The following is a 5811-nucleotide window of genomic DNA, read 5'->3' as shown; positions in this document are numbered from 1 at the left end:
CATAATGTCATATAGTTGGACTCATATGGTATGTAGCCTTTTGACATTGGCTTCTTTCATTTCTTAATATGCATTTCTGACTCCTTCATGTCTTTTCATGACTTGATAACTCATTTCTTTTTGTACTGAAAGATATTCCATTGTCTGGATGTACATACCCCTTATATACTAGACATGGGTGTGAGAACTAAAGAGATCCAAAGGGGGCAAAGAATCAGTCTTTACCTTTGAGAAACTTCTAGTCTAGTGTGGGAGAGAAGGCACACCCCATACAAAGTCAGCTAATAATATTAAACATGCCAAAAGACACTTATGGAATGAATAACTGGTGTAACAGTTATGAGGCAGGAAGAAGAGCCCGTGGAGGGTTTGAGAGAGGAAGTGTGATGGGACCAGGGCAGGTGAGACAGAGAGGATAGAGACGGGATTGAAAGAAGGCTCTGCATGTCTCAACTTTTCAGCATGTGTCTTCTCACCAGGCTATAGACACAGAGGAGAGAAAAGGGATATGATGTGCTCACAGTGTGTTCACCTCTCTGGCTTGAGGCTGTCCCTGCACGAAAAGTTTCTCTGGCAATGAACTCATAGGTGGGTCAGCTCATTTCTGCTCTCAACAGAGAGCAGAAATGCTCTTGCTGTGTTGTTCACCACACAGCAAGAGAACTGGTATCTTTATTAAATCCCATTTTCAGGCAGCAAATCCTCTTGAATCTTTAGCCAAACTTTTTGTGTGTGTGGAGTATAAAGTTTACTTTAAAAGAGAGTATTTTTGTACTATTTGTGTGTGTGTGTGTGGTGAAATAGGTGGTAGGATACCAGAACATTTTTATTCTAGTCTTCACATTTTTTCTGCATTAAAAAAGAAATATGGAACACTTGAATTCATGTGTCATCCTTGCACAGGGGTCATGCTAATCTTCTCTGTATTGTTCCAATTTTAGTATACGTGCTGCTGAAGTGAGCACTACACTATTTTTTTATTGTGGTGAAATACACATAATATAAAATTCACCATCTTAACTCTTTGTAAGTGTAGAGTGCAGAGGCATTAAGTACATTCACACTGTTGTGGCAACCATCACCACCATCCATGTGCAGAACTTTTTTTGTCTTCCCAAACTGAAATTCTATCCCCATTAAACACCAATTCCCCCTGCCCCTGCCCTGAGCCCTTCCAACCATCATTCTACTTTGTCTCTATGAATTTGACTACTCTAGGAACCTCATACAAGTGCTATCCTACAATATTTGTCCGTTTGCGTCTGGCTTACCATTTTCTATAGTGGTGACACCATTGTACATTCCTGTCAGCAGTGCACAAGGGTTCCAATTTCTCCACAGCCTCACCAACACTTGTTGTCTTCTGGTTTTTGTGGGTTTTCTTTTTTATAATAGCCATCCTAATGGGCGTGAAGTGGTCTCTCATTGTGGTTTTGATTTCTTTAGCTAAACTTTTATTTGTTAGGGAAGGGGTTGAGAGTAATGATTCCTCTACAGCATGGTAATTGTAAGTGGACTCCAATTTGCCCCTTAGTGGCCAGCCTTCCTGTCTTTGGCAGTTCACCTATGTCCTCTGGGGCCTCTTCTATAAAATGTTAAAATCCCTTCCCCACACCCATCTCCCTTCCCCAGGGATGATCAGTGTTACCAGTTCATATATAAAAGGTTCTTCTAAATATTTAAATGCATACAGATATGCACATATGAGAAGTATACTATAGTCATGTTTTATCTTTTGTTAATTCAGTTTTTAAATGGCAAGCATGTTAAAGTGCAGGGCACCCAAGAGCTGGGTGGAGAGGCCTGGGTAATCCCAGAATAAGAGCATTGGGTGCTGGACCAGGGGGAGGAAGGAATGCAGAATTGGGAGCCACCCTTCATGTTTCCCTTTCTCCCACCTCTATTGGTGAGATTTTTGGTTTTGTTTTTGCAAGACATTCCAGTGTCTTGCAAGCACGCACAAGACTTTCCAGGAAAGCCAAGGCCAAGGCCTGGCTGATTGGGCTGATAAAGATACAGTCAGCCACTTTTTGATTTGGACAGTTTATTACTTACAGAAATAGTGAAAGAAGATTAGCCAAAGGTGCCAGCTCCCTGGGTCCTTGTCCCACACTACAGAGGATGATACTGAAACAATGGGGCTGGATGAGCTAATTCTTGAGTGGGAGTATAAAACTAGGCAGTTTATGGTTGGTAAGTCTGTCCTGAGTGGGGCTGTGTGGAAGTCTCATACCTCATGAGGACCCAGGAAGTGACAATAAATAGTCTTCTGAAAGCTTCCTAGGGGATGTACAGGGGTGTTATGGGCTGAATTATGCCGCCCCCAGCCCAAATTCATACTGTTGATTTCCTAACCCCTAGTACCTCAGAATGTCACTGTGCAGAGAAAGGGTACCTGATGTAATGATGGTTTGACTTAAGATTTTTCAACTTTATAATGGTGTGAAAGTGATATGCATTCACTAGAAACTGTACTTCGAATTTTGGATTTTGAACTTTTCCCATGCTCGTGATATGTGCTGTGATAGTATCTCATGATGCTGGGAAGCAATTGCAAGATGATTTTGCCCAACTGTAGGCTAATGTAGGTGTTCTGAGCACATTTAAGGTGGGCTAGGCTAAGCTATGATGTTCAGTAGGTTAGATGCACTAAATGTATTTTCATCTTACAATATTTTCAGCTTATGAGGGGTTTATTGGGATTTAACCCCATTAAGAGTCAAAGAGCATTTGTGTATGGAGACATGGCCTGTAAAGAAGTGATTAAAATAAGGCCATGTGGCCCTAATCAATCTGGCTCAGTTGGTTGGTATCAGTCTGCAAAGCAAAGGGTAGCCAGTTTGATTCCTGGTCAGGGCACATGCCTGGGTTTTGGGCCAGGTCCCCAGTTGAGGGCATTTGAGAGGCAACGATGGATGTTTCTCTCTCACCTCAAAGTTTCTCTCCTCTCCCTCCCTCCCTTCCCCTCTCTAAAAAGAAATCAATAAAATATTTTTTTTAAGAAGACGATCACATGGATGGGCCCTAATCCAGTTTGATGTGTTTATGAGAAGAGGCGATTAGGACACACACATGCACAGAGGGAAGACAATGTGCAGACACAGGAGAAGCCAACCATCTACAAGTCAAGGAGAGGGGCCTAGAGCAGATCTTTCCCTTTCTGCCTTCTGAATGAACCAACCTTGCTGACACCTTGATCTTGGACTTCCAGCATTTAGAATGGTGGGAAATTAAATTTCTGTTGTTTAAGCCACCCAGTCTCTGGTACCTTGTTATGGTAGCCAGAGCAAACTAATACAAGAGGCAAATGGAAGATGGCCTCAGGGCTATTCCTCATAACCCTACATCTTCCCGTGTTCTGCCAAGACTCAGATTATCAGCAATTCAAGCCTTTCCTTCATGGCCCATGTGGCCATGTGGAGGGCGCCATGGTGGAGCTGTTCCTAGGGAAACACCTATCTGCTTCGTGGATAATGAGATATCGTGTGATATCTGTGACTTCCAAATACCCTTATGTGTGCGCAAACACACACATATTCACTTGAAAAGTTGTGAAGTATGGTTTTAACTTTAAAAGTTTTATTTTAAAGATGGGATTATGCTCTGTCCACTGTTTTGAAAGACATTTTTTTTGCTTAATAGGCAGTATCACAGGCTGTCTCACAGTAGCACCTGACCCCTGGATCACTGCTATAGTAGTGTACTCTTGAGGCTGACATTTCCACAGGCCATCCCCTGAGTCCCCACCTTCCTGATGGTGACATCGGTATCTTGTGAGGTGAACCAGTAAGGAAACCATTGTGTTTTCAACACCAGACTTCATGGTAACTTAGATAGGACAGTGGCAATGAGGATGGAGAAAATTAGATGAATTTGAGATATATTGAACATATGCAAACTCTCACCCCATTTTCTCCCCACTGTATTCCTCTTCCCTGGTTCACATGTGAAAAGTCCTTCCAAATATTTAATGCACACAAATCTCCACATACAAGTTCCATTTCATCTTTTATTTGTTTAGAAAGTAGAGTCATACTATGATAATAGTATATCACACTATTTTTTTCAGGTGCTTCCTTTCACCTGATGATGTGTGGGCAGCCTTACATATCAGAACCTACATATGTTGCTCATTTTCTTTTTATCAGCTGTACACTATTCCATGTCAGTATGAAACATTATATTATATATTTTTTAACCACGCCATTATTGGCAAACACAGAGGTTGGCCCTATTTTTTAATGTTACAATAAACACCCCTGGATGTGTAATTTTGTTCTTTCCAGAGTTTCTGCAAGAATGATTTCTAGAGTGAAAGTATTGTCAGGAGGTATATACCCAACTGAAATGTGTTTCTGTGTGCACCAAAAACACATACAAGAATGTTCGTAGCAGCACCACTTGCATAGCCCCAAACTGGAAATAACCCAAATGTTCTTCACCACACAACAGAATAATCAAGTTCTGTCTAGCCATGCAATGGAATTCTATACAGCAACAAAAATAAATGCTCTGCTTCATAGAACAATATAGATGAACCTTAAAAATATAATATTCAGTGAAAGATGCCAGACACGAAAGAATATAACTACATAATTCCATTCATGGGATGTTCAAAAACAGGCAAATTCTGTTAGAAGTTAGGATAGTGGTTACCTTTGGGGGAATTTACTGATGGAGAGAGGACACTTAGGGCTTCTGGGTACAGATAATATTCTCTTTCTTGATCTATGCAATGGTTACCTGGGGGTGTTCAGTGTCTGAGCCACACACAAATCGTGTACTTTTCTGTAATCATGCTCTATTTCAATAAAAGTTTCCCTGCATTACTTTAAAGACACATGTGCTTAAAATAGTGATTGCAGCTATCAAATTGCCCTCCAAAATGGTGGCACCAATTTGCACACTCACCAATAACACACATGCGTTCTTTCTCCACATCCTTGCCAACAGTGATGCTGGAAGGCTTTTTGATTTTTTGCCAATTTGATGGCATTTACATTTTCCTAATCACCAGTAAGTTGAGTATCTTTCATGTTTATTGGCTATTTGCATGTCTTTTTCTATGAATTACTGTTTATACTGTTCCCCATTTTTCTATTGAACTGTTTGGTTCTTATTTATATATAATGGATATTAATTTTTTGTTGGATGTGTTGCAAACATGTTCTCCTAGAGCACCTTTCGTCTTTTCACTTTGTTTATGGCACTTCTCAGAGGCCTGCTGGGGCAAGGCAAGCAACGCAAATAAGTGATGCAGGCTTGGAGGACCATGGCCGGCCTGAGAGTGTGCATCCCTCTGCTGGGCTCTGGCCAAGTGTTGCTGGTGGGAAGGTAGGAATCAGTGTGCTAGATCTTACTCTTCAGGGGATGCTGGAAATAAGGACTCTTGTGGGAAAACTTCCAATTTTAAAGTGTGGCAACTTGTTAAAAAATGTTAAGCACTGTAAGAGACAATACATGTTTGGGCTGGGTGGGGTCTGCAGGGCACCAGTCTGCAGCCTCTGGTTGCTACTGTGTTTCACTGCAGAGGAGGTTTCTGTTGTCACATCTGTCCATCTTTTCATGATTTTTGAGTTCTGTGTCATATTTTTTTTATCAGTTTAACACATTTTAAAAACTCTCTAAATCCTTCTTGTTTAAGGATACAGAGAGAAGCTTTTCATGCTTTTATTCAAGTCTCCTTAATGAGAAATAAAGGTGAATATTACATTATCAGACTCAGAGAGTAGAAGTCCTGACCTTTAGGATGTGGGTGGCTGGGCCCACAGGTGGCTACAACACCAAAATTAGAACTCCTTCCCATTTTCT

General features: G+C 41.1%; 1 non-coding gene across 1 annotated transcript; it reads right to left on the bottom strand.

The window, feature by feature from the left end:
* Positions 1 to 858: 858 nt before the first annotated feature.
* LOC112322531 (U6 spliceosomal RNA) lies at positions 859 to 965 on the bottom strand. Its single transcript, XR_002976646.1, has one exon. It is a non-coding gene; the product is annotated as a U6 spliceosomal RNA (small nuclear RNA).
* Between the last annotated feature and the right edge of the window lie 4846 nt (positions 966 to 5811).

The sequence above is a fragment of the Desmodus rotundus genome, chromosome X, assembly GCF_022682495.2.
Source record: "Desmodus rotundus isolate HL8 chromosome X, HLdesRot8A.1, whole genome shotgun sequence".
In the NCBI taxonomy this organism is placed as follows: domain Eukaryota; kingdom Metazoa; phylum Chordata; class Mammalia; order Chiroptera; family Phyllostomidae; genus Desmodus; species Desmodus rotundus.
The sequence above is the reverse complement of the archived record's forward strand: the minus strand, read 5'-3'. Positions and strand labels throughout refer to the sequence as shown.